The sequence below is a fragment of the Pan paniscus genome, chromosome 14 (genome assembly GCF_029289425.2).
Source record: "Pan paniscus chromosome 14, NHGRI_mPanPan1-v2.0_pri, whole genome shotgun sequence".
Classification (NCBI taxonomy): Eukaryota; Metazoa; Chordata; class Mammalia; order Primates; family Hominidae; genus Pan; species Pan paniscus.
Genome location: NC_073263.2, coordinates 13885729 through 13897983, shown reverse-complemented (window position 1 = coordinate 13897983; position 12255 = coordinate 13885729).

Below are 12255 nucleotides of genomic sequence, written 5' to 3'. Positions count from 1 at the left end.
TATATGTACAATATATGAAACATATTTACTGTAATTTTTGATATTTTATGTACAGTATATAAGATATATTTGTTGGCCTTCTCATATTTTATGTAAATTATATAATATATATTTGGTGTAGTTTTTGATATTTTACATAGGGTGTGTCATATATATTTACTGAACTTTTTGATATTTTATTTACAGTATATAATATACATTTTGTATAATTTTTGTATTTTATGTACAGTATATTAAATATAAATACTGTAGATTTGATAGTTTATTTACAGTATATATAGCACATATTTTGTGTACTTTTTGATATTTTATGTACAGTATGTAACATATATTAACTGTATATTTTGAAATTTTATTTACATTATATAAAATATATTTGGTGTACTTTTAGTTATTATTATATGTACAATATATGAAATATATTTACTGTACTTTTTGATATTTTATGTACAGTATATAACATATATTTTGTGTCCTTTTCATATTTTATGTGAATGATATAATATATATTTGGTGTAGTTTTTTATAATTTACGTAGTGTGTAATATACATTTACTGTCCTTTTTCATATTTTATTAAGACTATATAATATATATTTGGTGTAATTTTTGATATTTTATATACAGTATATTCAATATAATTACTGTAGATTTTGATAGTTTATTTACAGTATACATAACACATATTTGGTGTACTTTTTGATATTTTATGTACAGTATGTGATATAATTACTGTACTTTTTGATATTTTATTTACAGTATATAAAATGTATTTGGTGTACTTTTAGTTAATATTATATATACAGTATATGAAATACATTTACTGTACTTTTTGATATTTTATGTACAGTATATAAGATATATTTGGTGTCCTTTTGATATTTATTGTAAATTATATAATATATATTTGGTGTAGTTTTTGATATTTTACATAGTGTGTGTCATATATATTCACTGTCCTTTTTGATATTTTATTTACAGTCTATAACATACATTTGGTGTGATTTTTGATATTTTATGTACAGTATATTATATATAATTACTAAAGATTTTGATAGTTTACAGTATATATAACACATATTTGGTGTACTTTTTGATATTTTATGTACAGTATGTAATATATATTCACTGTAATTTTTGATATTTTATTTACAGTATATAAAATGTATTTGGTGTACTTTAATTAATCATATATGTACAATATATGAAATATATATACTGTACTTTTCGATATTTTATGTACAGCATATAAGATATATTAGGTGTCCTTTTGATATTTTATGTAAATTATATAATATATATTTGGTGTAGCTTTTGATATTTTACATAGGGTGTGTAGTATGTATTTATTGTCCTTTTTGATATTTTATTTACAGTATATAATTTACATTTGGTGTAATTTTTGATAATTTATATACAGTACATTGAATATAATTACTGTAGTTTTTGATAATTACACTATATATAACACATATTTGGTGTACTTTTTGATATTTTATGTACAGTATGTAATATATATTTACTGTAATTTTTGATATTTTATTTACAGTATATAAAATGTATTTGGTGTACTTTTAGTTAATATTATATGTACAATATATGAAATATATTTACTGTACTTTTTGATATTTTATATACAGTATATGAGATATATTTGGTGTCCTTTGATATTTATTGTAAATTATAAAATATATACTTGGTGTAGTTTTTGATATTTTACATAGTGTGTGACATATATATTCACTGTCCTTTTTGATATTTTATTTACGGTATATAATATACATTTGGTGTGATTTTTGAAATTTTATGTACAGTATATTAAATATAATTACTGTAGTTTTTGATAGTTTACAGTATATATAACACATATTTGGTGTACTTTTTGATATTTTATGTACAGTATGTAATATATATTTACTGTAATTTTTGATATTTTATTTACAGTATATAAAATGTATTTGGTGTTCTTTTAGTTAATATTATATGTACAATATATGTAATATATTTACTGTACTTTTTGATATTTTACATACAGTATATAAGATATATTTGGTGACCTTCCGATATTTTTTGTAAATTATATAATATATATTTGGTGTAAATTTGGATATTTTACATAGGGTGTGTAATATATATTCACTGTATTTTGGATATTTTATTTACACCATATAATGTACATTTGGAGTAATTTTTGATATTTTATGTACAGTATATTGAATATAATTACTGTAGTTTTTAATAGTTTATTTACAGTATATATAACACATATTTGGTGTAGTTTTTGATATTTTATGTATAGTATGTAATATATATTTACTGTAATTTTTGATATTTTATTTACAGTATATAAAATGTATTTGGTGTACTTTTAGTTAATATTATATGTACAATATATGAAATATATTTACTGTAGTTTTTGATATTTTACGTACAGTATATAGGATATATTTGGTGTCCTTCCGATATTTTTTGTAAATTATATAATGTATATTTGGTGTAATATTTGATATTTTACATAGGGTGTGTAATATATATTTACTGTATTTTGGATATATTATTTACACTATATAATGTACATTTGGAGTAATTTTTGACATTTTATGTACAGTATATTAAATATAATTACTGTAGTTTTTGATACTTTATTTACAGTATATATAACACATATTTGGTGTATTTTTGATATTTTATGTACAGTATGTAATGTATATTTACTGTACTTTTTGATATTTTATTTACAGTATATAAAATGTATTTGGTGTACTTTTAGTTAATATTATATGTACAATATATGAAATATATTTACTGTACTTTTTGATATTTTATGTACAGTATATAAGATATATTTGGTGTCCTTTTGATATTTATTGTAAATTATATAATATATATTTTGTGTAGTTTTTGATATTTTACATAGTGTGTGTCATATATATTCACTGTCCTTTTTGATATTTTATTTACAGTATATAATATACATTTGGTGTGATTTTTGATATTTTATGTACAGTATATTATATATAATTACTGAAGTTTTTGATAATTTACAGTATATATAACACATATTTGGTGTACTTTTTGATATTTTATGTACAGTATGTAATATATATTTACTGTAATTTTTGATATTTTATTTACAGTATATAAAATGTATTTGGTGAACTTTTAGTTAATAATATATGTAGAATATATGAAATATATATACTGTACTTTTCGATATTTTATGTACATCATATAAGATATACTTGGTGTCCTTTTGATATTTTATGTAAATTATATAATATATATTTGGTGTAGTTTTTGATATTTTACATAGGGTGTGTAGTATATATTTAATGTCCTTTTTGATATTTTATTTACAGTATATAATTTACATTTGGTGTAATTTTTGATAATTTATATACAGTACATTGAATATAATTACTGTAGTTTTTGATAATTACAGTATATATAACACATATTTGGTGTACTTTTTGATATTTTATGTACAGTATGTAATATATATTTACTGTATATTTGGATATTTTATTTACAGTATATAAAATGTATTTGGTGTACTTTTAGTTAATATTATATGTACAATATATGAAATATATTTACTGTACTTTTTGATATTTTATGTACACTATATAAGATATATTTGGTGTACTTTTCATATTTTGTGTAAATTATATAATATATATTTGGTGCAGATTTTGATATTTTACATAGGGTGTAATATATATTTACTGTACTTTTTGATATTTTTTTACAGTATATAATATACATTTGGTGTAATTTTTGATATTTCATGTACAGTATATTAAATATAATTACTGTAGTTTTTGATAGTTTATTTACAGTATATATAACACATACTTGGTGTACTTTTTGGTATTTTATGTACTGTATGTAATATATATTTACTGTAGTTTTTGATATTTTATTTACTTTATATAAAATGTATTTGGTGTACTTTTAGTTAATATTATATGTACAATATATGAAATATATTTACTGTACTTTTTGATATTTTATGTACAGTATATAAGATATATTTGGTGTACTGTTGATATTTTATGCAAATTATATAATATATATTTTGTGTAGTTTTTGATAATTTACATAGAGTGTAATATATATTTACTGTCCTTTTTCATATTTTATTTAGAGTATATAATATACATTTGGTGTAATTTTTGATATTTTATGTACACTATATTAAATATAATTACTGTAGTTTTTGATAGTTTTTTTACAGTATATATAACAAATATTTGGTGTATTTTTTGATATTTTATGTACAGTATGTAATATATATTTACTGAATTTTTGAAATTTTATTTACAGTATATAAAATGTATTTGCTGTACTTTTAGTTAATATTATATGTACAATATAAGAAGCAAATTTACTGTAGTTTTTGATATTTTATGTACAGTATATACGATATATTTGGTGTCCTTTTGATATTTTATGTAAATTATATAATATATATTTGGTGTAGTTTTTGATATTTTACATAGGGTGTGTAATATATATTTACCGTCTTTTTGATATTTTCTTTACACTATATAATATACATTTGGTGTAATTTTTGATATTTTATCTACAGTAAATTAAATATAATTACTGTAGTTTTTGATAGTTTATTTACAGTATATATAACACATATTTGGTGTACATTTTGATATTTTATGTACAGTATGTAATATATATTTACTGTATTTTTCAAATTTTATTTACAGTATATCAAATGTATTTGGTCTACTTTTAGTTAATATTATATGTACAATATATGAAATATATTTACTGTACTTTTTGATATTTTATGTTCAGTATATAAGATATATTTGGTGTCCTTTTGATATTTTATGTCAATTATATAATATATATTTGGTGTAGTTTTGATATTTTACATAGAGTGTAATATATATTTACTGTAATTTTTGATATTTTATTTACAGCATATAATATACATTTAGTGTAATTTTTGATATTTTATGTACAGTATATTAAATATAATTACTGTAGTTTTTGATAGTTATTTACAGTATATGTAACACATATTTGGTGTACTTTTTGATATTTTATGTACAGTATGTAATATATATTTACTGTACTTTTTGATATTTTATTTACAGTATATAAAGTGTATTTGGTGAACTTTTAGTTAATATTATATGTACAATACATGAAACATATTTACTGTACTTTTTGATATTTTAAGTAAAGTATATAAGACATACTTGGTGTCCTTTTGATATTTTATGTAAATTATATAAGTTAAATTTGGTGTAGTTTTTGATATTTTACATAGGGTGTGTAATATATATTTACCGTCCTTTTTGATATTTTCTTTACACTATATAATATACATTTGGTGTAATTTTTGATATTTTATGTACAGTATATTAAATATAATTAGTGTAGTTTTGATAGTTTATTTACAGTATATATAACACATATTTGGTGTACTTTTTGATATTTTATGTACAGTATGTAATATATATTTACTGTACTTTTTGATATTTTATTTACAGTATATAAAATGTATTTGGTGTACTTTTAGTTATTATTATATGTACAATATATGAAACATATTTACTGTAATTTTTGATATTTTATGTACAGTATATAATATATATTTGGTGTACTTTTGAGATTTTATGTAAATTATATAATATATACTTGGTGTAGTTTTTGATATTTTACATAGTGTGTGTCATATATATTCACTGTCCTTTTTGATATTTTATTTACGGTATATAATATACATTTGGTTTGATATTTTACATAGAGTGTAATATATATTTACTGTCATTTTTGATATTTTATTTAGAGTGTATAATATACCTTTGGTGTAATTATTGATATTTTATGTACAGTATATAAAATATAATTACTGAAGATTTTGATAGTTTATTTACAGTATATATTACGCATATTTGGTGTACTTCTTGATATTTTATGTACAGTAGATAATATATATTTACTGTAATTTTTGATATTTTATTTACAGTATGTAAAATATATTTCGTGTACTTTTAGTTAATATTATATGTACAATATATGAAATATATTTACTGTACTTTCTGATATTTTATGTACATTATATAATATATATTTGGTGTACTTTTGATATTTTATGTAAATTATATAATATATATTTGGTGTAGTTTTTGATATTTTACATAGAGTGTAATATATATTTACTGTCCTTTTTGATATTTTATTTAGAGTGTATAATATACATTTGTTGTAATTATTGATATTTTATGTACAGTATATTAAATATAATTACTGAAGATTTTGATAGTTTATTTACAGTATATATAACACATATTTGGTGTACTTTTTGATATTTTATGTACAGTAGATAATATATACTTACTGTAATTTTTCATATTTTATTTACAGTATGTAAAATGTATTTGGTGTACTTTTAGTTAATATTATATGTACAATATATGAAATATATTTACTGTACATTTTGATATTTTATGTACTGTATATAATATATATTTGGTGTACTTTTGATATTTTATGTAAATTATATAATATATATTTGGTGTAATTTTTGATATTTTACATAGGGTGTGTAATATATATTTACTGTACTTTTTGATATTTTCTTTACAGTATATAATATACATTTGGTTTAATTTTTGATATTTTATGTACATTATGTAATATATATTTACTGTACTTTTTGATATATTATTTACAGTATAGAAAATGTATTTTGTGTAGTTTTAGTTAATATTATATCTACAATATATGAAATAAAGTTACTGTACTTTTTGATATTTTATGTACAGTATATAATAAATATTTGGTGTACTTTTGATATTTTACGTACAGTATGTAATATATATTTACTGTACTTTTTGATATTTTATTTACAGTATATAAAATGTATTTGGTGTACTTTTAGTTAATATTATATATACAATATATGAAATATATTTACTGTACTTTTTGATATTTTATGTACAGTATACAAGATATATTTGCTGTCCTTTTGGTATTTTATATAGATTATATAATATATATTTGGTGTAGTTTTTGATGTTTTACATATGGTGTGTAATATATATTTAATGTACTTTTTGATATTTTATTTACAGTATATAAAATGTATTTGGTGTAGTTTTAGTTAATATTATATGTACAATATATGAAATATATTTACTGTACTTTTGATATTTTATGTAGAGTATATAATATATATTTGGTGTACTTTTGATATTTTATGTAAATTATATAATATATATTTGGTGTAGTATTTGATATTTTACATAGAGTGTAATATATATTTACTGTCATTTTTGATATTTTATTTAGAGTGTATAAAATACATTTGGTGTAATTTTTGATATTTAATGTACAGTTTATTAATATAATTACTGAAGATTTTGATAGTTTATTTACAGTATATATAACACGTATTTGTTGTACTTTTTGATATTTTATGTACAGTAGATAATATATACTTACTGTAATTTTTTATATTTTATTTACCGTATGTAAAATGTATTTGTTGTACTTTTAGTTAACATTATATGTACAATATATGAAATATATTTACTGTACTTTTTGATATTTTATGTACAGTATATAATGTATATTTGGTGTACTTTTGATATTTTATGTAAATTATATAATATATATTTGGTGTAGTTTTTGATATTTTACATAGAGTGTAATATATATTTACTGTCCTTTTTGATATTTTATTTAGTGTGTATAATATACATTTGGTGTAATTTTTGATATTTTATGTACAGTATATTAAATATAATTACTGAAGATTTTGATAATTTATTTACAGTATATATAACACATATTTGGTGTACCTTTTGATATTTTATGTACAGTAGATAATATATATTTACTGTAATTTTTGATATTTTATTTACAGTATATAAAATATATTTGGTGTACTTTCAGTTAATATTATATGTACAATATATGAAATATATTTACTGTACTTTTTGATATTTTATGTACAGTATATAATATATATTTGGTGTACTTTTGTTATTCTATGTAAATTATATAATATATATTTGGTGTAGTTTTTGATATTTTACATAGAGTATAATATATATTTACTGTCCTTTTTGATATTTTATTTAGAGTGTATAATATACATTTGGTGTAATTTTTGATATTTTATGTACAGTATATTAAATATAATTACTGAAGATTTTGATAGTTTATTTACAGTATATATAATACATATTTGGTGTACTTTTTGATATTTTATGTACGGTAGATAATATATACTTACTGTAATTTTTGATATTTTATTTACAGTATGTAAAATGTATTTGTTGTTCTTTTAGTTAATATTATATGTACAATATATGAAATATATTTACTGTACTTTTTGATATTTTATGTACAGTATATAATATATATTTGGTGTACTTTTGATATTTTATGTAAATTATATAATATATATTTGGTGTAGTTTTTGATATTTTACATAGAATGTAATATATATTTACTGTCGTTTTTGATATTTTATTTAGGATGTATAATATACATTTGGTGTAATTTTTGATATTTTATGTACAGTATATTAAATATAATACTGAAGATTTTGATAGTTTATTTACAGTATATATAACACATATTTGGTGTACTTTTTGATATTTTATGTACAGTAGATAATATACATTTACTATAATTTTTGATATTTTCTATACAGTATATAAAATGTATTTGGTGTACTTTTAGTTAATATTATATGTACAATATAAGAAATATATTTTCTGTACTTTTTGATATTTTATGTACAGTATATAATATATATTTGGTGTACTTTTGATATTTCATGTAAATTACATATTATATATTTGGTGTAGTTTTTGATATTTTACATAGAGTGTAATATATATTTACTGTCATTTTTGATATTTTATTTAGACTGTATAATATACATTTGGTGTAATTTTTGATATTTTATGAACAGTATATTAAATATAATTACTGAAGATTTTGATAGTTTATTTACAGTATATATAACAAATATTTGGTGTACTTTTTGATATTTTATGTACAGTAGATAATATATACTTACTGAAATTTTTCATATTTTATTTACAGTATGTAAAATGTATTTGGTGTACTTTTAGTTAATATCATATGTACAATATATGAAATATATTTACTGTACATTTTGATATTTTATGTACAGTATATAATATATATTTGGTGTGCTTTTGATATTTTATGTAAATTATATAATATATATTTGGTGTAGTTTTTGATATTTTACATAGGGTGTGTAATATATATTTACTGTACTTTTTGATATTTTATTTACAGTATATAATATACATTTGGTGTAATTTTTGATATTTTATGTACATTATGTAATATATATTTACTGTACTTTTTGATATATTATTTACAGTATATAAAATGTATTTTGTGTAGTTTTAGTTAATATTATATGTACAATATATGAAATAAAGTTACTGTACTTTTTGATATATTATGTACAGTATATAATAAATATTTGGTGTACTTTTGATATTTTACATACAGTATGTAATATATATTTACTGTACTTTTTGATATTTTATTTACAGTATATAAAATGTATTTGGTGTACTTTTAGTTAATATTATATATACAATGTATGAAATATATTTACTGTACTTTTTGATATTTTATGTACAGTATACAAGATATATTTGCTGTCCTTTTGATATTTTATGTAAATTATATAATATAAATTTGGTGTAGTTTTTGATGTTTTACATAGGGTGTGTAATATATATTTAATGTACTTTGTGATATTTTATTTACAGTATATAAAATGTATTTGGTGTAGTTTTAGTTAATATTATATGTACAATATATGAAATATATTTACTGTACTATTTGATATTTTATGTACAGTATATAATATATATTTGGTGTACTTTTGATATTTTATGTAAATTATATAATATATATTTGGTGTAGTTTTTGATATTTTACATAGAGTGTAATATATATTTACTGTCAATTTTGATATTTTATTTAGGGTGTATAATATACATTTGGTGTAATTTTTGATATTTTATGTACAGTTTATTAAATATAATTACTGAAGGTTTTGATAGTTTATTTACAGTATATATAACACATATTTGGTGTACTTTTTGATATTTTATGTACAGTAGATAATATATACTTACTGTAAATTTTTATATTTTATTTACCGTATGTAAAATGTATTTGTTGTACTTTTAGTTAATATTATATGTACAATATATGAAATATATTTACTGTACTTTTTGATATTTTATGTACAGTATATAATGTATATTTGGTGTACTTTTGATATTTTATGTAAATTATATAATATATATTTGGTGTAGTTTTTGATATTTTACGTAGAGTGTAATATATATTTACTGTCCTTTTTGATATTTTATTTAGAGTGTATAATATACATTTGGTGTAATTTTTGATATTTTATGTACAGTATATTAAATATAATTACCGAAGATTTTGATAGTTTATTTACAATATATATAACACATATTTGGTGTACTTTTTGATATTTTATGTACAGTAGATAATATATACTTACTGTAATTTTTGATATTTTATTTACAGTATATAAAATGTATTTGGTGTACTTTTAGTTAATATTATATGTACAATATATGAAATATATTTACTGTACTTTTTGGTATTTTATGTAGAGTATATAATATATATTTGGTGTACTTTTGATATTTTATGTAAATTATATAGTATATATTTGGTGTAGTTTTTGATATTTTACATAGATTATAATATATATTTACTGTCCTTTTTGATATTTTATTTAGAGTGTATAATATACATTTGGTGTAATTTTTGATATTTTATGTACAGTATATTAAATATAATTACTGAAGATTTTGATAGTTTATTTACAGTATATATAACACATATTTGGTGTACATTTTTATATTTTATGTACGGTAGATAATATAAACTTACTGGAATTTTTGATATTTTACTTACAGTATGTAAAATGTATTTGTTGTTCTTTTAGTTATTATTATATGTACAATATATGAAATATATTTACTGTACTTTTTGATATTTTATGTACAGTATATAATATATATTTGGTGTTCTTTTGATATTTTATGTAAATTATATAAACTATACTAGGTGTAGTTTTTGATGTTTTACATAGAGTGTAATATATATTTACTGTCATTTTTGATATTTTATTTAGAATGTATAATATACATTTGGTGTAATTATTGATATTTTATGTACAGTATATTAAATATAATTACTGAAGATTTTGATAGTTTATTTACAGTATATATAACACATATTTGGTGTACTTTTTGATATTTTATGTACAGTAGATAATATATACTTACTGTACTTTTTGATATTTTATTTACAGTATATAAAATGTATTTGGTGTAGTTTTAGTTAACATTATATGTACAATATATGAAATATATTTACTGTACTTTTTGATATTTTATGTACAGTATATAATATATATTTGGTGTACTTTTGATATTTTATGTAAATTATATAATATATATTTGGTGTAGTTTTTGATATTTTTCATAGAGTGTAATATATATTTACTGTCATTTTTGATATTTTATTTAGAGTGTATAATATACCTTTGGTGTAATTATTGATATTTTATGTACAGTATATTAAATATAATTACTGAAGATTTTGATAGTTTATTTACAGTATATATTACGCATATTTGGTGTACTTTTTGATATTTTATGTACAGTAGATAATATATATTTACTGAAATTTTTGATATTTTATTTACAGTATGTAAAATATATTTCGTGTACTTTTAGTTAATATTATATGTACAATATATGAAAAATATTTACTGTACTTTCTGATATTTTATGTACAATATATAATATATATTTGGTGTACTTTTGATATTTTATGTAAATTATATAATATATATTTGGTGTAGTTTTTGATATTTTACATAGAGTGTAATATATATTTACTGTCATTTTTGATATTTTATTTAGACTGTATAATATACATTTGGTGTAATTTTTGATATTTTATGAACAGTATATTAAATATAATTACTGAAGATTTTGATAGTTTATTTACAGTATATATAACACATATTTGGTGTACTTTTTGATATTTTATGTACAGTAGATATTATATATTTACTGTAATTTTTGATATTATATTTACAGTATGTAAAATGTATTTGGTGTACTTTTAGTTAATATTACATGTACAATATATGAAATATATTTAC